The sequence below is a fragment of the Ctenopharyngodon idella genome, chromosome 20 (genome assembly GCF_019924925.1).
Source record: "Ctenopharyngodon idella isolate HZGC_01 chromosome 20, HZGC01, whole genome shotgun sequence".
NCBI lineage: Eukaryota > Metazoa > Chordata > Actinopteri > Cypriniformes > Xenocyprididae > Ctenopharyngodon > Ctenopharyngodon idella.
Window position 1 is genome coordinate 12,316,708 of NC_067239.1, and position 26,134 is coordinate 12,342,841.

At 38.8% G+C, this 26,134-nt stretch overlaps 1 protein-coding gene across 5 annotated transcripts in view; it reads left to right on the forward strand.

Moving 5' to 3' along the window:
* Positions 1 to 2,383: 2,383 nt before the first annotated feature.
* The window catches only part of fynb (FYN proto-oncogene, Src family tyrosine kinase b), a 77,513-nt gene continuing 53,762 nt past the window's right edge, over positions 2,384 to 26,134 (forward strand). For 3 of the 5 annotated variants that reach the window (XM_051874601.1, XM_051874604.1, XM_051874605.1), the window contains exon 1: positions 2,384 to 2,567. The gene's annotated coding sequence lies outside the window, so the exon portion shown is untranslated. Of the gene's footprint in view, positions 2,568 to 7,337; positions 7,357 to 23,900; positions 23,921 to 26,134 lie in introns of those variants that run through there. The other 2 variants (XM_051874603.1, XM_051874602.1) reach the window with 2 other exon arrangements.

The window sequence follows — 26,134 nt, forward strand, 5'->3', positions numbered from 1 at the left end:
ATGAACTAAATTGTGCTTTTAATATACTATCTGTATTTAAAAAATGTATTTAGTTACCATTTGTAGTACACTATGGGTTCAAATGTACTATAAGTGGTATCTAAATACATTTTTTAAATACAGGGATAGTATATTAAAAGCACATTTTAGTTCATATTTCATGGTGTCTCAAAATAGCACAGTTGAGTACACTTAGATGTTCTTAAGATTATCTTAAGAAGTACTAAAGAAGAATTTTTAGCATATTAAGTACAAAATTAGTGCACGGAAATAGAGCACTTTAAGTAGGTGGAGACCGGGGGCAATTGTAACAAATTTTGGTCATGTCGTCATTACTCAAAAACCTTTTGAAATATTTGGATACATTTTTTTATGTCAGTAACTTGTATCTCTGTTCTACTTGTTAACAGTCACCAAACATTTTTTACAAGCAATGTTATTCACAATATTGATTGGAACATTAGATGTCAAATGTTACATCTGCCCCCACATGCGGGGGCGATTTTAACAGCATATGGGGGCAACACATGTAATACCTTCATATAAATACCAATGACACTGACCACAATAAACTCCAGAGAATATGGATATAGTTAAAACTATTTAATATCCACTACATCCATATTATCCAGAACAATTAATTAAATCCCCTTGCTGTTTTTCTTGGTCTGAACCTAGGCTTGCTGTGAACAGAGAGTGTACAAGGCCTATTCAGTAAAATGGATCCCCAGATCGAGAGGCAAAAACACTTTTCTTAAATTATTGGAAAAAACATCTATTTTGATGTCCTTACTAAGCTGGACACTATTTTGATGGTGTCTGGAGCAATTGTAACGTAGTGTTACAGTTGCCCCCGACAGTACCACCCAGTGACAAGCTACCCTGCTAGCTAGAAACAACGAAGCTAATGTTTGACAAAGGTATCAAATGTTAGACAACAGAATGGTTATCAAAACAAGGTTCAAATTCATAGACATTTATGGTTAAGACAGTATGAGGAAAATACTGTAGATGAAAAAAAAAATTACTTTTATACCTCAAAAATGAGTCTTTGTAGAAAAAAATTAACAAGTATGATTTAGAAGCTTGTCCTTTGGCATGCAGAGAGCGATCTCCACAGAGCACATGCAAAATGAGTTTCATGCATCTGTCTCATTTCTGACTGGTGTAATTTGAGATGTTAATTGCCCCGTTACAATTGCCCCCCGTCTCCCATACATTATAGAAATGTACTTTTTTTTCCACCTGGGACATTGTTATGATAGTTTGATTATAAAGTATATTTAGACTATATAGATCTGGCTTTGTGAGACTATAAGTTTGAATTAATCTCTTTTCTTTGCATGACACATTGACAGTACAGAATGGCTCTTTAGGCAATATCCTGAACGTAAGCATTCGTTTAATTTGTCATAGAACGGAGGAGAGATCATTTAATATGTGTAAAATATGCTGACTGGTCGACAGATGGAAGCATTGAGCCAAGCATCTCTGTTATAAGGCTCTTGAACCTGATAGACTGAGTGTGCATCCATCCATCAAAAATCAACATATCTAAATTTGGCTGTTACTTTAACTTACTCTAATCAAGCAAACAACAGCTGTTTTCAGGATTTAGATTAATTATTATACAAAAAAAAAAAAAAAAAAAAGACAGAAATATGCTGTAGTGTAGCCTATTGTGAATAGACTAAGGCTAGACATGCACACAGAGGAGTGATTATATTCACAACAACATAGCACAGCCTCCTCTACTTTACTGAATTTTTATTTTTTATTTTTATAAAACTTTCAACACAATAAACATATTTAGATTGTTCATTATACCGTTAAATTACTAAGGAAACTGTGCTAGAAGTCCCTGCCATTTAAAATAAGCTTAATAGTGGCCTCGATGGATGCTGCACAGTCAAGTCCCACTCACACCAAGAAAGATAACTATAACGATAACTATACTGGCATCAACATCAAACGACGACAACATTCTGTTTATTATAAGCGCGGCTACAGTTTTAAAAGCAAGATTACAGCTTAGTCTATGCATTAGCACAGATATGCTTGGATTTTATCGTAGAAGGGGGATTACGGGAGAGGGGGTGACTCATTTGATGGAATTCCTCAATTTTTGATTTACCATTCTTTGTAAATTATTTTAACACTTTCCAACTAACATGAAAACCATCACCGAGGAGTCATAAAACTGACTCGTGTGTGTCGGTCGCCCGGCGTGTTCAGTCTTTCGCCTACCCTGTTTACAAACCCTCGGGTGGGGGCTGATTGACAGATTTCTCAGCCAATGAAATGCTCAAGCTCATGTTGAACGCGATCCAGAGCATTCTTTTGGCTGAAGGAGCTGTCAATCAAAACGCAGCGCCATTGAGTTTCATTATGCTGCCGCTGCGCCATCATCAGCCAGCCGCTTGGAGCAGTGAATAATATCCTGCTGAAAACGCTATTTACTCGCCGATCCCTGGTCGTCTGTTATTCTTTACACCATCACGGAAATCTTTGTGATTGGGTTGTGTACCATGGAAAACATAAAAACAGGACTTTAGGCTATCATCTGGGTAAGTGTATTATTTGTATTGGTTATTGTAGTTTATTAGAAATGGAAGCGTGCTCACCATCCATTGCATTTCAATACATGCCCTCATTCTCTACATATAAACGTATACATTAATAATAATAAGTCTATGTAATGGGATTTACACTAAGGATGCTGCAGTTGTGATTTTTGTTGCATGCAGTGATTTTTAATACACTGCACACACAATGTTGCCTTTGCTCTTACTAATTTTTTAGATGCGACCGATATTTAGTTTGCTCACGCTCCTGACCTCAGTTATTCTGCTGTGTCGGCATAAACCTGCAGTCCGCATCCTTCACTTCAGCTCAAACCCTCTTCTGCAGCTCAAAATTTGTTTATTAACGCCTACTGGGTTGTTGTTGCTTAAACTGCGTTAACTAGGTCATCGTTACATCGTTGAGTAATGTTTTTTTTTAATTAAATTTTCTCATGTGTGTGCTTTATATATATATATATATATATATATATATATATATATATATATATATATATATCACACTGTGCTGAGTGATATTGATTCTGTACAGTCGTTAAATAATCAAGTAATTATTATTGAGTGAATTTTAGTTGACAGATACTTTGTCTAGTGGTCTTGGTGGTCTTTCACTCCTGAATGAATTTTCAAACTAATCGGATGAATAAGTGATTCTAGGATTTGTAATACACCTGTCTGGAATGCCGCAAACACAAGCAGTGATATAAATGGTGAAAAGTCACAGTGTTGTCGGACTCAATATCGGTACTCTAAACTCGGTTTTGTGGCATTCAGTACATGTGTGTTTTTGAGACCATGTACTGTATATGTAGGGCAGGACTTAGGGGCTGAGGGTCCCTGGGCTTGAGTTTATGTTTGCTACAAATGACCTCAACTAGAACATCATTATGGAGTGGCACAAAATACACAAAAATTAAAATATGCTTTTGAGGTTCCTAGAACAATTAATATGCAACATGCCTAGCCTAGTCAAAGTTTAGAGGTAATATTAAATAGTCATTATAATACAATAAAATACAGGCTCTGCTCTCTCAATTGAGAGAAGATCAAAACACTGAAATAACATTGAGCAATAAAACCAGAGATGAACAGTATTTTTAAATTTATTGCCATATCTGTGTCCTCTTATGTCAGATTCTTAAATTTAATCAACAATTTCAATCAGAATAAAAAAAATCTATATGGCTATTACCAATCAAATGAAATCAGTATCAACAAAATCCATCCTTGTATTTACACATACTGTTAAATGCAGCTCAGACGTGACATGAATGGCTTTACACAGCAACTATAATTGCATTAATTATGTTAAGAAATTAATGTTTTAAATATAACATTTTTAATGTAGAAATATTAAATGATTGAAAAAATGAAATAATAGGCTACTTTTTAAATATGAAACTAAAACCGCCAGTAAGTGGTGGCAAGTCAATGTCTTAATGAGTGAGTTGAATCCTTCAATCAACCAATTCGTTCAAAATGCTAATTCATTTAACTTAGCAAAGGACTACATTTATGAACGGGCAGCTTAATTGAATAATTTACTCATCTGATTCTTTCAAATATGCAGATTCCTTGAGGAACAAAACACTATGTTGCTTGGAGACGCAGCGAATCTGCTGTTTGTTCTATTTTCTTTGATGGAGCAAAAACAGAATGTGTTGTGTCTATAAAAGTTAATAACTTGTTGTTTATTGAACTGTTGTATAAAATCTGTCAGATTTGCGATCGTGCAGATGATCGTAAAAACAGCATTCTTGCTTGTGTGATAACTCCTATCATATGCTTATGTTATTAATATAAAGAAACAGGAACTCTTTAAATGGGTATTTTTTTCATTTTGATGACATTTCTGCCCCACTATAGTGTTGATGGCAGTGAGAGGGGAGAGAGCACTCAGAACTCTTCAGATCGCATAATTTAGTGGAAAACTGCTAGAAATGATCATTCTCTGTAAAGAAATGAGGCATGAACATATGAGAATTGATCAATATCTTTTTAAATGTGTGCTCGTTTGGGCTAAAAGCCTTAATAGAGCTGTTTAAACTGTAGCCATGTGATCACAAAGAAATTGGAGCAAATGAGATTCAATACTTGTGTCCTCCGTCTATGTGAAATAATGATACCAGTTTATGCCATTTGATTACGGCCTCGCAGCTCACAGTCGGAGGCTGTTAGCCCCGGCTGGCCTGTTTATAGCCCTCGCTCGCATTGGCTTGACAGTGGAAATGTGGCTAATAATTTCTGACTGGCAATGAAATATAACTGATCAAATCTAACGAACGTAAACGGGTAAAGGCGGGGCCCATAGGCTGCAGCCCAGTAAAGCCCAGTGGAAAGTCCTGACCATGTGCTATACGCAAAATTATTGATGATTAATTTTGCATTAATGGGTGTATTCAAATCTGTGTCCAGTTAAATGCTCTCTAGACTGTCCCTCCCTAACATCCCCTGCTTGAATTCTCATTCAATTCTATGGCCGTTACTCAGTATGCAATTTCAGTTCTTCCGTTTTTGTTCATGGTCACTTTGGATAAACTTTTGAGCCACAAAATTATTTCCAGTTTCAATATGAAGTACCTCAACACTATATAGGGTGCTGAAAGCAGTGTTTTTCTTTAAACATCAATTCAACAGTGATACTGATGCTCAAGACTAACATGTCTAGACAATATTTTTGAGCATCATGTGTATTTATTCAAGTCTTCTTTATCCATATGATATATTTATATGAGGAACATTCTTAGGTCATCATTTAATAAAAAGCATCCATCATAGTTCTCAAATTTAATTTGCGTGTGCACATTTTCAAATCTGTTGTTTGCAAAATTTCTACTTCCCTTTCGAAAGGGAACTCAACACTGCGTTTGACACGCTTTGGGGAACGTCACCACGTGAACTGGTGTCTGAAAGCAATTATCAAATCTCACCAATCCTATTGGCCGGTGACAGCCTATGACGTCATAATAGATGCGACCCGGAAGTATAAAAGGAGCACCTAGAGAAGCAGTCAGTATCTTTTTTCTTCTTCAGGGACTGCTTTGTTTGATTGCGATTCTTCAAATCTGGTAAGAACATTATGTCTAACAAACGTTTCAGGAAGTGTGTGGATCCGTGTCCCAGGTTTTTGACACCTGATGACACACACAATCTGTGCGTTTTCTGTCTGGGAGAGGAGCATGCACGGTCAGTGCTTGAGGGCGCTGTCTGTGCAAACTGTGAGCGTCTGCCTATTAGGACGCTCCGCTTTCATTTGGCCCTCTTCTCGAGGGAAGAAGGGCCGGCATCTGTGCCCGGTGGTTCTGGTCCCGCTCATGCTGAGGCAGAGCGGCGACTGAAATCATGGGGCTCACAGATGGAGCTTGCTGAGGAGTTTGAGAGAGGTGTAAATCTCTCGCAACCCCCAGCGGCTGACGAGGGTGAGCTGCTGGATGATGATGATGTTCTTTCTTTGACATCATCGGATCCAGCAGCGAGTGCTCTTCTGGCTTCAAGCCCAAGAGAGCAGGAGATGGCTGTTGAAGAGGAAGAAGGTGAGCCTTCTGAAACTTCAAGACCTCCCTGCCCCGCGTATGCGGAGCTGCTTGAGTTTATGGAGCATGCTTCTGGCAGGCTGCAGCTGCCATGGGAGTGCATGAAGAAAGGGACCGCTCCCGGACGGCTTGATGAACGGTTCCTTTCCGACCATAATCCGGTAGCCCCCTGTGAGCCTTACATTCCTTCCCGATCTACATGTTGAGATCGAAAAGGCATGGAAGAACCCATACTCGGCTCTTATTCACCGACATCAGTGAGCTAATTTCGCTGATGTTGAGGGAATGAGCCGGCATGGGTATGTGTCGATGCCCCCATTGACGAGACGTTTTCAAACTATCTCGTCACAGGGCGGGCACCGACACTGAAAGCTCCGGTCCTGCCTTTTAAGCCACTTAAGATGACATCCCGCTTGAATGGCAGGGCATACGCGGCAGCGGGTCAGGCTGTTGCTGCTTTACACACGATGGCAGTGTTACAAGCTTACCAGGCTGATCTGCTGAAGGATCAGGGGCAGGGTCTGTCCCCTGAGGCGGAAGAAGAGCTGCGCCGCACCACAGATCTTGCTCTCCGGGCCACTAAACAGACTGCTGCCTTGGTAGGAAGATCGATGGCAGCAATGGTGGCCACGGAGAGGCATCTGTGGTTGAACATGGCCGACATTGGGGAGAAAGAAAAGGGCTTTCTCCTTGATGCGGCAGTTTCACCCTCTGAACTTTTCGGCACCTCCATCGAGGCGGTGGTGGGGAAATTCAGAGAGGCAAAGACGCGCTCGGCAGCGTTTAAAACCTGCATACCGCTCAGATCCAATTCGGGGCCCAGACAGACAGGAGGTCCTGGCCCGTCCCGAGTCGAGGCTCGGAGACAGGGCCAGAAGTCCAGCGTCGCCTCTCGGGCACCTCCTCCTCCTCGGAGCAGGTCCCAGAGAAGGCGGGACTCTAGGAAGAAGAATTTGAGGGAGGTAATCAATTACAGACGCCAGCAGCATCAGTGATTGATTTTCTCTCCATGAGGGTAGTTACATCCGCCCTCTCCTTTCTTCTTCCACCTCCTGAATAATGACTTTTTTTTTTTTTAACCAGGCGCTTCTTACAATCAGGCCAAGGGCTGGGCCCATGATGCAACTTTTCTGATGGCTCACCTACTGGCTTGGTAGTAAAGGGGCACTTTCAGGCTTGAAAGAACCATGAGAACCATCCTCGCTATGATGATAAGTCTCCGTTCTTCGAGCCGCAGGAAGGTGAGCTTGGTCTATATTTATATTTTTAAATATATCAACCTTAGTTTCCTGTATAGTTTTTTCCTGGGTGTGTAAAAAAAAAAAAAAAAAGAAAAAAAAGAAGGGGAATTAAGGGCATGAAGTTTCATTAGGTTGGCTAGAACATTTTATCTCTTTGTGTTAGCAATATGGCCGCCTTTACAGCCACCATATGGTAGAGTAGCTTTCTCCTCTGGTTATAGCTAGAGTTTGTATTAGAGATTAACACTCTTTACTTCAGATAGATCTATGTTAAGCATCGGCCTTCGGAGCCGTCTGACATTGTTTGGCTTGGGTTGAGCATTGCTCCTCTGAGCTCTTGTTTATGAGTTATTTCTCAGAGTTTGCCTCCTCTCTATCGAGAGTTTTAGAGGCTGAGTTTTAGCCCCAGGCAGATCTATGCTTATGTGTGGCCCTATGGGCCCACAGCTATAGCTGGCCTAGGCTGGGACTAGGGTTTAGGTTATATACTGAAGCATTTCACCCTTTATTACTACCCCTGTCAGGTGAGTGTAGTTTTTCCTAGTTCTGGCCTCCTCTTATAGAGTCGTCAGGCCGAGGCCCATTACCCCTTTGGTGTAGGTGCAAGATAGATAGCAGCTAAGGTAGCAGACTATTGATAAGTCTCCCTGGTGCCGTTGTCTCAGGTGGTAGTCCCCTTATCACTATGTGAATAAGTAAATGTTAGTGTTGCTGTGGCCCCACTTCTATAGAACTTTTTCATTCTTTACTTTGTTTCAGTCTTTTCCCCTGAACCCCTTGAATTAAGATTCAAGCTTGAGTGAGACAGTGTTAGCTTTCTTTAAGCTCCTGTTCCCTAGGGTTCAGTACAGATGTTTCTGTCTTTGGTGAAAAGTACCCACCCTTGAAATTGTCTCAGGGTAGTATGAATGAAAAGTGAAGGATTCCCCTGTCTCTCAGGGTTGTTAATGGTCTAGTTCTATTTTGCCCTACACAATGTCAGCCCAATAACTCTATTGCTGCCACAGGTTAGTACCTGTTTCTGTAGTAGTAGGCCTTTTTCTGGCCTCCTTCAGAGCAGGGTGACTAAGTTTACTCCCCTTTCTGTAAGGGTAAAAAGTGTTTTTACTTAGTATGTTGCCTGTTGGAATGCGTAGCTCAGGTTGAGTTTGCTTAGTGAACCTCACTTTTCAGTTTGGTTCTTATGTAGCTCCCTTTAGAGTTTAAACACTGCCACAAGATGTTGATTGTTGTTTGGAGTAGAAGGCTCTTGTTTGGGCCTCCTTCAGAGCACAATAGCTTGTTGTATCACAAGTTTTGTTGGTAGATGTTTAGTCAGAGTTTGCTCACTTAATACTAGCACTGCCACAGGTTTATGCCCGTGATCGTTTGAAGTAGTAGGCCGGTTTTTGGCCTCCTTCAGAGCATGATGGCGTATTTTTTGTACTCTTCTTGCTTAAAGAGTAAAAAGTGTTTTACTGAGTACATTGCCTGTTGGAATGTGTGAATAGAATTAAGCTCAGGTTGAGTTAAATAGTTAACCTCACTGGATAGTTTGGTTCTCATATATGGCTCCCTTAGAGCTTAGATACTGCCACTAGCTGACGCCACGTGTCTTTCTGGAGTCGCAGGCCCTATTTGGGCCTCCTTCAGACCATGATGGCGTAATTTTTTACTTCTCTTGCTTAAAAAGTAAAAACTGAGTACGTTGCTTGTTGGAATGTGTGGATAAATTTAGCTCAGGTTGAGTTAAACCAGTTAACCTCACTGGTTAGTTTGGTTCTTGGTTTGGCTCCCTTAGAGTTTAGACACTGCCATGAGCTGACGCCTGTGTTTTCTGCTGGGCCTCCTTCAGGGCATGATGGCGTACGTTTCTACTCCTCTTGCTTAAAGAGGTGTTATTACTTAGTACACTGCTTGTTGGATCATGTTGAGGTAGACTGTTATGTGGGCACTCTACAGTCTTAGCTGCTATTAACTCGTTTTCAGTCAGAACGAGTTCCCATGTTGGTGGGCTCTTGCTTTATCAGCATTTGAGCTGCTGTAGGTGTGTGGCCTTCACAGGCCGCCCTGTAAGGGAATCCCCCCACATCTGGGTTTCTTTTAAGCAGTTTAAGCATGTAGTTTCACATGTATGGCCTTTTGCAAGGCTGCTGTGATATATTCTACGTGGTGTAGAATTACTTCATGTTGCAGGCCCTTTCTGGGGCCTCCATGATTTTGTGCCTACAGTATGGTTTATCTGTTAGGTTGAGCCCAGTACTCCCCTCGTTTAGAGGGTTGTTCTGCATAGTACTTAGCTCCCTAAGTCTGGTCAGAGGTTGAAGGCCTCTCTGAGGCCTCCCTGTTGAAGATCAGCCCCTAGGCTGGTTGTACTCCCCTTGTTTGGGTCCCTTTAGAGTGCACAGCCTCCTCAGTGTAAATAATCAAGCGCTGAGTAGATCCTAGGATTGAGCAGAGTTTTACTCCCCTCATTGGTAAGGGTAAAAAGCGCTAAGCTGAGTCCTGCTCTCCAGGATGGCCGTCTCTACGTTCTGGTCTGAGTTGGTTACTGCATCCTTGCAGTCCCTCTTACTGGATATCTTCTCTGAAGAATGCGAATTGAGACTCTGTGATCAGACAGGTCGTTGGCCAAGACTAGGTTACTTTAATTAGACCAGGTCGGCCTCCCTGGTGGCATTCAGGGTTGACTTTGTTCCCCTGACAAGTGACTGGCTAGAGTTCCTTCGGGCCCCCTGGCTACATTCCCTTAGAGGTACCCTCTTTTCTTCGTAAAGAAGTTTGTATGACCCGTAGGGGGAGTGGTTCTGGCATTTCAGTTGAAACTGCTAGTTCTGACGTTTGTCTAGCCATTTGTTGGCATGCACTCCCCTCAAGCATGGCGGTGTGGGTATATCGTTCCCCAAAGCGTGTCAAACGCAGTGTTGAGTTCACTTTCGAAAGGGAACGTCTCAGGTTACGTATGTAACCATGGTTCCCTGAGAACAGGGAACAAGACACTGCGTTACTTGCCATACATCGGGATTGCCTGCTGAGCAGTCCCTTCAGGCGAAATAGATACTGACTGTTTCTCTAGGCGCTCCTTTTATACTTCCGGGTCACATCTATTATGACGTCATAGGCTGTTGCCTGCCAATAGGATTGGTGAGATTTGATAATTGCTTTCAGACATCGGTTCATATGGTGACGTTCCCCAAAGCGTGTCAAATGCAGTGTCTCGTTCCCTGTTCTCAGGGAACCATGGTTACATACGTAACCTGAGACGTTTTGTGTTCCACTAAAAAAAGAAAAAAAGAAAAGAACAGGGGAAAAAAGGAACTTGGAACAACAGAATTGTTTTTTGGTGGAAAAATTCCTTTTATGATAAAGCAACTGTGAATTGTATCTATTTGAATGTTCTGGATCTGTCACAACACATAATGAACTGCCTACCTAGACAGCATTTTTGTGGTGCATGATCCCCAAGAATGTTGTCTATAGGAAGCCTACAGTAATTGGTGGGCTGTCTGTGTGTCTGCCAGGCACATGTAGTCTTGATTCTTGCTTTGTTTGATTTATTCTTTTCCATCAGTATCAGAACTGAATGCACTCCTGAACCTTCACACAGCGACACACTATAACCCTCCTACAAATCGTACATACTAACTGTTCCATCTGGAAAAATTAAGTAAGCTTAGTGGGATGTGTGGCATCTATTTCAGGGTTGGTGGAAATCACTCACATAATGTCTTTCTCTGCCTCTCTCTCTCTCTCTCTCTCCCCAGAGAAGTAGTTAGTAAGTAGGAATTACTTAAAAGGGGTCATGACATGAGAAATCAAGTTTTCCTTGATCTTTTGTCATATAAGAGGTCTTTGTTCCAGTAAAACATCCTGCAAGTTTCATACTGTAGCTTAAAATGCCCTTCTCAATATAAACAAAGCATTCCTTTAGCCAAGCTCCAAAAACAGTTCATTTGGATATTGGGATAGTGGGTTTTGTGACATCACACAGCACAGGCAAATACATTTTTGACATGCCTCCAGAGCAAGACATCGACGAATGGTATTCAGTGCCTATACTGGATGTGAGCATTGTGTCGCATCAAAAGCAAATAGAGCCCGTTATAATCACTGATACAGTATATACATGCACATTCAGTTTCTGACATACCCCGCACACTTGATTCTGTCGACAACAGGACAAATGGAAGAGTAAATGAACGTTCACTTTGTTCACAGTTTAAACAGCTCGATTGCGTCTCTGTACAGACTTCAGAAGGATCCCAGCGTCAGAAACAATTGAATGGTTTATTTTTAATGCCGTCCTGGATTGTGTTAGTGGATTATGTTTGTTCAAAGCACTTTACTACAGATTGTTTTGTAAATGAGTTTGCAAAGAAAGGTTTGTTAAAAGATAAAACAACCAACTAAATTGGACACACAGCAACATCGTAACCTTAAATGTTTTGTAAATATTTTATATGGATAATGTTATCAAAACACTGTAGAGGGGCATTGATACTGTTTCCTATGCAATGATGTTAGCCAATCAGTGGCTGTTTACTGGCAAGCCTGAAAGGGGTACTGGCAAAGGGGTTTTTCAATAAATCTTGGCTGCCTATACAGTAGAACGTTTTTTTTTTTTTTAAGTCGATGCTCCTTAACTTCAGAAAACAGAGAAAAAAGGATGTTGTCTTCCTTTTTGACAAATAGGTAGGAGAACTTCAACACCCATATTGCACTGGGTATGTTGCCTTCAAGGCCACTCCCACCACTCTGCTATGAATACACTTACCACAGTCGAAAACCACTAGGAAGCACTTTTTGGCAAACTTTTAGTCAATATGGTGTCAACTTGTATTGTTCCTGGGTGCAAGAATTCAAAGAGTAAATGTTTAGCGGCAGAGAGTTACTTTCGGTTTCCAGTGAAGGATCCAGCACGTTGTAGGCAGTGGCTAGAGGCTGCCAAGAGTTTTGAATAGCTACAGAGAGAATGCCACGATGAAAAACCCTACATGTGTGATTGCTAAGGAGCGTCACCTGCGCACTGCACCGGACTCGTATCTCTCACGGAGGAGCTCCGAAAGGGCGGAGCGACGACAGTGAAGGACAAGAGAGGACCAGGCCTGGACTTTGTTTTTACATAAAGATTAGCTTTTTAGATTAGCTTTTACTTTCGTTTTGTTGTTTGTCTATTTTGATATACAGTGGGTACGGAAAGTATTCAGACCCCCTTAAATTTTTCACTCTTTGTTGTATTGCAGCCATTTGCTAAAATCATTTAAGTACATTTTTTTTTCCTCATTAATGTACACACAGCACCCCATATTGACAGAAAAACACAGAATTGTTGACATTTTTGCAGATTTATTAAAAAAGAAAAACTGAAATATCACATGGTCCTAAGTATTCAGACCCTTTGCTGTGACACTCATATATTTAACTCAGGTGCTGTCCATTTCTTCTGATCATCCTTGAGATGGTTCTACACCTTCATTTGAGTCCAGCTGTGTTTGATTATACTGATTGGACTTGATTAGGAAAGCCACACACCTGTCTATATAAGACCTTACAGCTCACAGTGCATGTCAGAGCAAATGAGAATCATGAGGTCAAAGGAACTGCCTGAAGAGCTCAGAGACAGAATTGTGGCAAGGCACAGATCTGGCCAAGGTTACAAAAAAATTTCTGCTGCACTTAAGGTTCCTAAGAGCACAGTGGCCTCCATAATCCTTAAATGGAAGACATTTGGGACGACCAGAACCCTTCCTAGAGCTGGCCGTCCGGCCAAACTGAGCTATCGGGGGAGAAGAGCCTTGGTGAGAGAGGTGAAGAAGAACCCAAAGATCACTGTGGCTGAGCTCCAGAGATGCAGTCAGGAGATGGGAGAAAGTTGTAGAAAGTCAACCATCACTGCAGCCCTCCACCAGTCGGGGCTTTATGGCAGAGTGGCCCGACGGAAGCCTCTCCTCAGTGCAAGACACATGAAAGCCCGCATGGAGGACTCCAAGATGGTGAGAAATAAGATTCTCTGGTCTGATGAGACCAAGATAGAACTTTTTGGCCTTAATTCTAAGCAGTATGTGTGGAGAAAACCAGGCACTGCTCATCACCTATCCAATACAGTCCCAACAGTGAATCATGGTGGTAGCAGCATCATGCTGTGGGGGTGTTTTTCAGCTGCAGGGACAGGACGACTGGTTGCAATCGAGGGAAAGATGAATGCGGCCAAGTACAGGGATATCCTGGACGAAAACCTTCTCCAGAGTGCTCAGGACCTCAGACTGGGCCGAAGGTTTACCTTCCAACAAGACAATGACCCTAAGCACACAGCTAAAATAACGAAGAAGTGGCTTCACAACAACTCCATGACTGTTCTTGAATGGCCCAGCCAGAGCCCTGACTTAAACCCAATTGAGCATCTCTGGAGAGACCTAAAATGGCTGTCCACCAACGTTTACCATCCAACCTGACAGAACTGGAGAGGATCTGCAAGGAGGAATTGCAGAGGATCCCCAAATCCAGGTGTGAAAAACTTGTTGCATCTTTCCCAAAAAGACTCATGGCTGTATTAGATCAAAAGGGTGCTTCTACTAAATACTGAGCAAAGGGTCTGAATACTTAGGACCATGTGATATTTCAGTTTTTCTTTTTTAATAAATCTGCAAAAATGTCAACAATTCTGTGTTTTTCTTTAAATATGGGGTGCTGTGTGTACATTAATGAGGGAAAAAAAAATGAACTTAAATGATTTTAGCAAATGGCTGCAGTATAACAAAGAGTGAAAAATTTAAGGGGGTCTGAATACTTTCCGTACCCACTGTATATTGAAGTCCTTCCCTGATCTACTAACCTCGTTACATCAACATTTCAAACTAGGATGACCATGAACAGTGTTTTAGGCCAAATGCCCATCCAAAGCCTGTTCCAAAGACTGATTTACCAAAAAACCCCACAGTGAAATGTAATGCATAAAAAAATAATGCTCAACTGAAAGTTGCCAAAGTTGCAATGGTGAAGTAGTTGTTGATTTTCTTCTGCAGAGGCAGTCTTTCACCTATCTATTACTTTATAAATAGGCACATTCTAAGTCGTTCGCTGGGATTGGTAATATTAAAAGTTGTGTTTAGGCTAACAAGGACGTTTTCAGTTCTGAAACTTACAAGATATTCTTATTGTATGATGACCTCTTATATATCAAAAGCTCAAGGAAAATTTGTTTTCTCAGTTCATGACCCCTTTAAAGTCCAAAACATGTCATCCGGTGGACTTTTTCTGACAAATAAATTCTCAGTCCAGGTAACATGAGTAATGAGTAAATATTGTTCATTTACTTATACTACAGGCATTGTAACAATGCAAAGTGGGTTAAAAAAAGGTGAAGTTACACTTTAATGGAGCTGCCCCTTAAAAACAGATCAGTTTGGAAACACTCATGCACCATTTCTGTCATTGACAAAACATTGTGTTGGTATTTACTGGTGGAATTGTCGAAACACTGCACGAAACCACTTCCAGGACATTGTCACGTTCCCCTTAACCACAAAAGCAGTTTGCAACTCACATGTACATTTTTGATCCATTTTGAAATGCTTTTTTTTTTTTTTTTGCTGGTGTTAATCATTAAATCACAATGCTTCTTGAGGTTTGCATGTTGAAATAAATTGTGTAAATGCTTAGCACAAAGGAGAAACCATATCCATAATGTGCATGACTTAGTTAGTGTTCAGAAAGGAAGCAGCTGGTCACAACATCAGCATGCAGAACCCTGGAAAGGTAACCGTGGAAACCGTGACCGTTCTGAACATTCTGGTGTTTTATTCCACTTGCTCTTCTAACTAGGCTGTACCTTTAGGCTGTACCTTTAAGCTGGAGCATTTGTTGAAGTGAAAATATCTTGGTTTTTTTTCTAGGCAGTGTCATGTCATCCTGTTTTGCTCACCCTCTGTCAGATGTTCTCTGAGCAGACTTATGGGGCTTATCTCTTAGAGATGTGCTTATGCCATCAGACATTGCCTTAACTGCCCTTCCTGCAGCAGCAGTCTAGAAATGTTCTAGAGTCTGTATTCCAAATTGTGTAAGGTAAATGTCAGAGACCTTATTCTAATACTGCAGGCAAAATGTCACATGTTGAGGAACAGAGCAGAACAAAGACAACAGTGTGTGTGTTGGCTATAGAGATATAGAAACACACTTTACTGATTTCTGCTAGAAAAATCACTAGTAGAACTGATGAGATGTGTAGATTAAGTAATTTTTGTACCACTAATGCCACCAAACAGGCGTGTGTTTCCCATTCAACAATGTAATTTGCTGCTTAATTACCAAAGCATGATGCATCTTTGAAGACTTTGGAATTTGGAGTTTTGGAGTTTGTCTCACATTGATTGTTCGTACCATGTTGGTTCAACTATCTAGAACTGTCATTATTAATGCCACACTTGTCAGTCTAATCAGTCTAATTACTAATCAGTCAGTTTAAGGTTGAATTAATGTCAGATTATTGCTGTAAATAATAGGGCTGCACAATATTGGAAAAAATTTTGTTTTTCAGCGATATGAAAACATTTTCACCAGATGACTAGATTAGCTATATTTGGAAAGAATTAATCATTCTAGAATGACTGTGGTGATTTTGTAGGGGAGTGCATCTGCATAGGAAATAATAAACAGATTACAAGCATAGGTAAATACAATAGAATAAATGCTTTATGTTTTTCAGATAAGTCTAACAATATTCAGGTACAGACATTGAATAATCAAAGGTAAAATAATGCTGCATAGTCTTCACTGTATAAATTAAATATAATGAATCTTTATTACAGCTACAAAAGTGATTTTCTCTTTGTCTTTTCTCATTTGATTAACATTAATGACAGACAGCAGCAGGAATATTAGGCTGCTGTCACTTTAAGACTGAATGCACAGATCCGATATAATGATACAAATCTGTTTTCTTTTTCAATTGTTTACGTTCAAGCAATAAGCGACTGTGTTTACGAGAATGCTCTTTAAAATGGGCATTTTGACATAATTTTGCATGTATGTGTCCGTTCAAGCACAAATAGGCGCATAAACGAACAGTGTTTGCGTGCTGTCTGTGCGCCTCTGTGTGTGCACACAGAAAACAGCGCAGTTCTAAATTGAATTTTCTTTCACGTCTTCTTGCACTCGAATGGTCCAAAATTGATTGATTGTTTAAACTGACAGGACCTAAAACACGTGAAGATTATCCCGAGTGCAACTAAATGGTCACATTTTGCCACCTTTTTTCCTGCCGATGTGAATGTGGAGCCCTGGTTTGCTTATTTTGCTCAAGAACACAATCTATTTAAGTCCACGTGTCATACTAACAAGAAACCATGCTTATTATCACAGGTTGAGAGCTGTAGTTCCAACCACACAACTTTGCTATGCTGTTTGCGAATGTTTGTTGAAACTATGGTTTTAGGAAACAAAGAATCGTTGAACTATGTTGGTAATGATGGAACATATGAATATAGTTGGCTAAAGGGGCGGTCACACTATACTTTTCATTCCATTGACTTCCATTCATATGCATGCGAATGCGTCAGACCACAAATGCAAGCTCACACATTTCGCTGCATTCCAAAGTTCAAGTTTGGCAAACTCTGAGCTGCGAATTCGCATCACGTGAAGAAGTGTGATAAGTAGAAGATCGATACGTCACGGCGTGACCGCTTGGCTGAATTAAAAAAACAAAATTTTTGCAGTAAAGTCGAGTAGATTGTATATTTTTTTACATTTTGAGTGTATTACTATTTGTTATATGTTGAATTCATGTTTGTAAAAAAGACGCTGCAGAGTGTGACGTCATATCACGACCGTTGCAGTGTCCGAAGAAATTTTGCATGCTTAAAGTCTTGTGTGACTGCAGCTTAAAGCTTTTGGGAAACACAACCCTGAATAGCAAAAATATTAGTAGTCCCGCCCCAAAGTCATGCCATTGGTTGAGCCAGTGTTGCAGTGTTTAGAACCTAAGTGTTTACACTTCTAAGGGACATCATCATACAAATGATTTATTATAGTTGTCCTTGCATATTAAATTGGGAAAGGAGAAGGTATTTTAACATCAAAATATTACACACTTTACCTTCACCAAATGTGTATAAGGAAAGTGTCACCCATTTATAAATACAGACTTGCAAACAGCAAACCCATTCAGCAGTGGTTAAAGCAATATCTTCACCACCCAAAAAAATGAAACTTTTTTGGGTGGTGAAAAATTCTGTCATGATTTACTCACCCACATGTTGTTCTGGTATTTACTTTATTGTTGTTGTACTTTTTATTTTTATTTTTAAGATTCTTCACACAGCTCAGTGCTAACTTTTTAGGATCAAATGGATTTTAGAGGTATTCATCTTTTGATCCAGCTGTTCTTTCAGTCTGTGCGGTTGACCAGTGGAAAGTCTAGAGTGGGTCAGACTCTTTCGTCTAAGCTGCCCCACTCCCAGCCTCTGCTGAGGTCATCACATATCACCACGGCCCACGGTGCACTGCGCTGCCCTTGCGTAGGGAGCGTATGCCTGTTCTTTGAGAGAGACCATCAGCCAATCCATAGAGACACTTAACAATTGGCCACTTTGTTGCCTTAGGCCAGAAACATACTTTACACAAGCATGCAAATGTGAACACGAAATGTTTGGCCTTGGCATATTAAGCGTGCTGTCCCATTTACTGTATTTAACATGTCTTCCTGCATTTTCAAATGTTGTTTTCATGCAGTTTGCTATAACATTATATACATTACAGTTTAATTAGCTTTAACTAACTTTCTCAGCAAGATTCTCTACAAATTGTGTAGTCACCAACTTGGAATTATAAGATTCTATCTGCATTCTGAGCAGTTTTGAGATATTGAGCTTCAAAGTTTTTGCATTCCATACTCTTGTAGAACCTTTTTGTTTTCTAAAAAAAAGTCCCAAAATGTACACAACAACTTAAAGAAAAACATCACATAATATGAATAAGTTGTCACAGAATATGTGAATAACTCAATTTTGACAAAAATGTCAGATGGAACCTTATAACTCAATGGTGACTGTGTGTATTTTGGGCCTTAATGTCATGGTGTGTCGTGTAATAGTTCATGACCTCATTTTCAGAAGAAGTTCTGAAGCTCTGTGTAAAAATACTGTTCAGCCACATATGTTTCTATTCTGGGAAATTTCCTGTGAAATTTACACCAGTATATTTCAGTAGCATTGCGTTTTCAAATGAAATGATCAAATCAACTTCTTGGTCAAAATGCTTTTTATGTATACAGCCAGTTTGTCCTCAATTAACGTAAACAAGTGGAGGAAAAAATTGTAACAAACTACTGGATCTGTGCATTAGGCTTTGCAGTATACATGCAGCCAAACTGAGCTGGTTATGTCTATTGTGTCATTAATCAAACAACAATGTTTACAAGAAATAAGAAAACATGACTTTTCAAGAAAAATACTTTCATGCCATCCTTAAATAATAATTTGTTAAAGGGTTAGTTCAACCAGAAATAAATACACTGTAGTTAATTATTCACCCTCATGTCATTTCACAGCTGTAAGGCCTTCGTTCATATTCAAAGCATAAATGAAGATATTTTTAATGAAATCCGAGAGCTTTCTGACCCCCCCATAGACAGCAACTCAATTACCACTTTCAAGGCCCAGAAAGGTAGTAAAGACATCGTTAAAATAGTCAGTGTGACTACAGTGGTTCAACCTTAATTTTATAAAGCGACGAAAATAAATTGTGTGTGCAAAAAACAAACAAACAAAAAAACAAAAACTTTATTCAATTAATATAATTGAATAAAGTCAAGCCTGTCATTAAGTATTTAATGACAGTATTTTCATTTTTGGGTGAAATAACCCTTTAATGTAATATTTAACTGCATGAGACTATCCAAGTTGTTGAGTTTGACTTTGTAATTTGTTCAGAATTAATGTTTAAAAGACAGTTGAGGTTTGCAGGGTGTAACATTTTTGTTTGTTGAGAACAAATTTTAAAACTTAAAACTCTTTCTGTGCTGCATTTAGTTACACACACATCCACACAGTTGATGGCCAAATATGATTGCAGTTTAGGGTGTTCCTTGTATCTGGATTAAATTAGACGGTCTGGGGGTGAAATATATACCACATGTCTTGGTGGGAAGCTTAGACTACTAAATTCAAAATATTAAAAAGGAGTCAGATTTACCTCTGTCTTTAGTGATATGGTTTGTCATTATGGTGTGTTTGTGGCGGACTGTGATTGCTGTCTGGGGAGCAGACTTTGTAGAGGAATTCAATTAGCTGGAACAGTTTTCTTCCTCACAGTCCCTAGGGCCAAAGCTGAATCACACAAACACAGCCACGTTTTTTCTCTTATCAAACACTCTCTTTACCTAAACCATGGCTTGTTTGTGTTTGGGTACAAACACTGACTAAATAGTAGGCATTAATTGAGTATGTGTGGATTAATACTTCAAACTAAGGGTGTGTTCACACTCGTCGTTCGGTTCTCTTGGTTTTTTTGGTCTGGGAAAAAAAAGAAAGAAAATGTGACATTTTAGCCCTGGTTCGCTTAGCATTCACACTGTCATTTTTAACACTGAACCTAAAAAAAAACAAACAAAAAAAAACAATAACTGCTTTTATGATGTATAGATCCTGTTAGAATGCTCATCTGCAGTTAGGATGCACATAATTTCTTTAGTACAAACCACAGATGTGGTTGAAAGCTGAGAAGCATCTTAATGTGTGTACACACAATTGACTTCATCGCTGTCAGTATGACCACAGCTTTATGCAGCAGCTATACAGATCCTAAAGGTGTTGGAGCTAGTGTTGTCACTGTACCAATACCAGTAAAATTTCACGTTTCTCAGTATCGTCGGTAGGTACCAAAAACTGTTGGAACTTTTTAACTATTTTATTTAACTGTGTGAAAGAATAATTGAGTTAATTAATAATAGTAATACTAATTATAAGTAAATAACACATTGTAAATAATAAACCTATTAGTCTGCATTTACTCTCCAACACTTTAGAACCATTCTCTATTTTTTTTAAAAAATCAGTTTTTTTGTCCCTTCCGTTGGCATGGTTATCAATGTCAATCAGTACAATTTCAGATTCAATACTGCATTTAAATATGGTTGTGTACTTAACATGAAAAAAAAAAAAAAAACGTATTCCAAATGTGGATGGATTAAGCAAGTAAGAGCACTCCTTTTATAATCACAGAAGCTGTCAATCACTTCCGTTCAGTGCAAGCTCACTGACTGAGTTCTGCACTGTTTCAAAAACTCTTGATACAATCAATGAAGCTCACTACACTGCACAATTTTCTGAGATGCATTACAAAAAATGGGGGCGTTAGTAATGATATAAACAGAAAACACACCTTAAACGGTTAGTTCACCCAAAAATGAAAATTATGTAATTTATTACTCATGTCGTTCTACACCCGTAAGACCTTCGTTCATCTTCGGAACACAAATTAAGATATTTTTGATGAAATCCGATGGCTCAGTGAGGCCTCTATTGCCAGCAATGTCACTGAACCTTTCAAGATCCAGAAAGGTACTCATAACATATTTAAAACAGTTCATGTGAGTACAGTGCTTCTACCTTAATATTATATTTTATTATTTTGTGCGCCAAAAAAAACCCCATGAATTTTCAACAATGTCTAGTGATGGCCGATTTCAAAACAATGCTTCGAAGCTTTACAAATCTTTTTTCTGAATCAGTGGTTCGGAGCGCCATAGTCACGTGATTTCAGCATTTTGGCAGTTTGATACGCGATCTGAACAACTGATTCAAAACAAAAGATTCGTAAAGCTTCAAAGCAGTGTTTTGAAATCGGCCATCACTAGATATTGTTCAAGTCGTTATTTCGGTTTTTTTTGGTGCACAAAAAGTATTCTCGTCGCTTTATAATACTAAGGTAGAACCACTGTACTCACATGAACTGTTTTAAATATGTTTTGAGTAACTTTCTGGATCTTGAGAGGTTCGGTGACATTGCTGGCAAAAAAGGCCTCACTGAGCCATCGGATTTTATCAGACATATCTTAATTTGTGTTCCGAAGATGAACGAAGGTCTTACGGGTGTAGAACGACATGAGGGTGAGTAATAAATTACATAATTTTCATTTTTGGGTGAATTAACCCTTTAAATTAGTCTGAGGTTGTGATCTGGTCCATCTGTTTTTATACTGGTCAGGTTGTTCTAGTTCGATAGTTTTAGAAGGGTTTTGGCCACTTGTCAACAGGTCAAGCTGGGAGATCCTGTTAAATTTTTTGAACAGAACCCAAAACAGAATAGCCAGGGAGTTTTTCAAAAAGGCTTTTATTAACAAGCATACTTGTGTTGCATTATTAAATCCACTGACACATAGCATAGAGTAAGTTTCAGACCTAAGAGTTTTAGCTCTCTCGTTAGTGCTGGTTTCCCTTTCTCACACAGATTGCACACATAAACTTGTCTGCATTATATCAGTGGCTAACACAACATCACATGGAGTACATGTACAAAAAAAAAAAAAAGTTTGAGAGGTCATTGATGTTCTGTTTTCTCTTTATCATTATAGTTTGTGTAAAAAAAAAAACAAAAAAAAAAAACAAGATATCTGTTTGAAATGGTAAGTTCTAAGTCAATATTACATTGATCAACACTGACAAGCATCAGTTAACTACACTAATAGAATTGATTATTCGAAACAAAGGCCAATTTAGAATGACCATTTTCATTTACCGTTTCAGTTTTCATCAGAGTGGATCCAGAATTTTTAGTTTCAACCAAGAATTTCAGTTCAAGAATTTCACTGCGTTACAGGAATTAAAGAAATGCTCTATTCCTGTTGAGCTCAGCTACTTCGAATGTTTATATTGTACAGGCCCAAACAAAAGACATCTGTTCTTTGTGCATAATTCATGTTGTGTATTGTCTTGCTGTGTTTTAGATCATTCATACACGTGCGTATGTGTTTGCAGGCAACAGTGCAGCTTTGTGCCTTCAGCAGTGAATATCCCGCCATGCCATTATTAGTCAGTAAATAACATTCATTTGAATGTGAGATTAGTTTTTTTCTTTCTCCTGTTGCCTATGGTCTGAGCTGCCCTCTCTCTGACATATAAAGAGTCTGTGTGTGTGTGAGTGAATGCTTGCATCCAGCTGAATGCACAACACCCTCAGGACTGCTTCTTCACGAGAACCCCACATGATGATAGAGATGGGGAGAGAAGACACATACCAGAGTAATTGTGATTTTGAATTTTGAATTTTTCTGTCTGTCTGTCAGTCATCCTGTTCAGACAGATTGATTTAAGAAGAATCTGTAACTGGGTTTTAAAGAGTTTCCAATTTTGTTTACCATGCACTAAAAAAAATGAATTCAGGTCAGGTTTGTGGTCATGTATTTGAGTCTATTTTTTCCAGTACCAGTTTATTTTTATTTGCATTACTTGTAGTTTTCATTTTAGTTTAGGAGCACTTTTCTCCCTAAACAGGTAAAGACAAACATTAAGGGGCACAGTCGGAAAAAAAAAAAAGATTTAAAAATTACTACAGAATTCAGTTAAAAAAATACTTGATACATGACAGAGGACATTAGATGCCTTAAACAGGACTCGCTTAAACAGGACTCCAATGCACATACTCACAAACAGTCCTCATGTAACAGGCAGAAAATGAAAGGTTTTTCCCTCTGTGAGCCGTACAGAGTGAGCGCTTCCTTTATTTTACATCCAAGCTGTTCTAAAAATATAACTGAACCCTCAATTAAAGATTTTCCTCTGCCTGCTCCACACATACAATCTCTGGCTGAAGATCTCTGAACCTTAAGGTTGTTTTGGTATCTTTTTTGTGACTAAACAGATATTAGGGAGGCACACCAAGATTTTTCCGTTGACTTTTTTTAAAGAATGTGATATGTGAACACGAGGGACATGCTGTCAGGTTTTAATGTCATTGCTGGGTCTGAATTCAGTTGGGCCAGACAGGTTCTTGGTTACATCCCTCGCTTTTTTCTGTCTTGTTTATTAATGGAATAGTTCACTCAAAAATGAAAAAGGTGTTGTTCCAAATAATTTTCATGCAGCTCTTCCTAGTTTCTACACAATTTGTTTGTTTGTTTTTTGTTCTTTTTAGAGCTTAAAAAATGGTCTGTCCTTTCAGAAGATTTTTTGGTAACACTTCACAATAAGGTTCATTAGTTAAACATTATTTAATGTATTAACTAACATGAACTAACCATGAGCAGTACATTTGTTACTGTATTTACTAATCTTTGTTAACATTAGTTAATGGAAATACAGTTGTTCATTGTTTGTTCATGTTAGTTCACAGTGTATTAACTAATGTTAACAAGATTTTAATAATGTATTAGTAAATGTTGAAATTAACATTAACAAAGATTAATAAATGCTGTATAAGTGCAGTTCATTATTAGTTCATTTTAACTAATGTTAACTAATGAACCTTATTGTAAAGTGTTACCGATTATTTATTTTATTTTTTAACAGGGGCAAAATAATACGGCTATTATTTGGCTAGCAGCCTTCTTTGGTGTACCAACTCACTGCTTCTCAGAGATTGTTTTTATACAGTAAGTATTATTATCAGGTGTTCATGATCAAACAATCAATCCACAGACTCCGGTTCAACTCAAAACAAATAATACAGTAACACATCAGAGTCCTGTTGCATGAAGCTAGTTGAACAAATTCAGAGTAGGTTTAGAGTTTCAGAGTAGGTTTAGTGTTGACAAAAACATACAAATCCAACCTGGTTTAGATCAGGTTCAGCGGGCTCACAACGCTCAATATAAACTTTCTCTGTCAACTCAGGGTTTGATCCAGAGTTTGTGATTTACTCTGAAGTGTCAAGCGCATGTACCTGAAAGTGTGACACGTGCAGCGAACAGCCAATCACATGAAACATGGAGAGCGTCAATTTGATTTACTTCTTGCGAGAGAGCTGGCACAATTCACTTCTCTGTTAAGTTATAAGAGATCTTTATTAAAAATATCATGAATTTAAACACATTTACAAGGCAGGAATAAACACTAATGCTGCAGCGAATGTTTGAGAAGGCAGCTGAAAAAATATATGACTATATCAATGCAACTGAATCAATTGATTTTAAATACAGTAATTTACATTTGTTCAGAGCTCAAATGAAAATACTTGAGCTTAATCAGTTTAAAAGCTTGTATTTATATATATTTATATTATTTACATGCAAAGTTTAATATTAATTGTCAATATAATAATTATATGAATATATTATATAAATAATTATACATCATTATAATTTGTGTAATATAATAAATAATTTGCAGCAAAAGTTTTGTCTCTACATTTTTTTTCCCACTATAAACTGATTTAATTCGAAGCAAGAGATACAGGGGGAGTGGCTTTATGGCAGCATCACATATGTCACTTTGCTCACAGCTGATTGGTCCAGTTTTGGTTTGCAATCTCTAACCTAGAATAAAACCTGCTCTGTTAGTGGTGTAGTGCAAGTTACCCTGGCAATGAGCACTGCTAAAAAACAGTCCACCTTCCTGAGCCTAAAAAAACCCCCCAAAAAACAGAAGTTGCTGATGCTGATCTCAGGAACTGAAACCGACTTCATGTAACAGGATTCAGGTATACATGCCATTCATAAATATTGTGGCTATTAAAACACATACACACACACACACACACACACACACACTTACAAAAAAGATGAATGATCGAAATCCACATTTAAACCCTATAGGAGACATTATCTGTAAATGAAACATCCAAAACGCCCCCCCTTGTAAGAGTTTTTTTGTCAGTGTCTCCACCACAGTGGGAGTATTTTTGCATTGTAATACAGAGGAACATGATTGTGACATGGAAAACACTCTTGTACATATGTATTTATTTTGTCATTATGCACAACATCTGATCTCCGCAACCTATTTGCCACATTTTGAGATCTCTTGTAAGTGAACATAGGATGATATTTCTTTTTGGAGCTAAACAGACTTGGACAATAATCTTTTACAAGACCTCCATCAATCTTTTCTACCTGTGTGTTTCACAGAAAAAAATAACATGTTTGGAACAACATGACATAATTGTAATATTGGCCAAATTTCATTTATGGGTGTATTAACCCTTTAATTAAATCTTGGCAGTCCAGTGTTACAGAACAAATCAGACATCATTGCTTTCCATTATAATTATCTTTTCAAATTGTGGCTTTTCATTTAACAAAGATCCGCTTAATACTGTCGCAGTCTCGTAAGTCTTGTTGAATACCAAGATCGTTTTTTGCCTACATTCAAACCTAATTAAGAAAATGGGTTTGTCCCAAATATGGCTCTCCTTGGAGGTTAATTTTATTTCTGTCATCTGTGCTTTGCTTTTGCGTGCGTGTTTTGTATTGAGTTATAGTCTGCAGTGTTATAGCTCTCTTCAGTCTTGGGAGAAGTACATGAATTTGGCCTTTGTTTTAGTCTCAGCATCAGATATCACACTCACAGATCATCTTATCTTCTGAAGCACATTGCAAAAAAAACAAGAGTTTACTCAGAACGACAAACCTTAATCTGATTGGCAAGCAAAGTTAATAGATTTTAATCAGTATGCTGGGAAACAAAGTTGACCGACTAATACAATGAGCACTTCTGGGGAAGTTTGTGGAATCTGTAGACATGAATATGGGATTTCAGTAAGATTTACCTTGATCTGACATAGGCTGTGTCCGAAAGCTTAAAAATGCTGCCTTTGGAGGATGCATTCCAAGGTAGGAAGGAATCAAGGCACGTCCAAATCCAATATT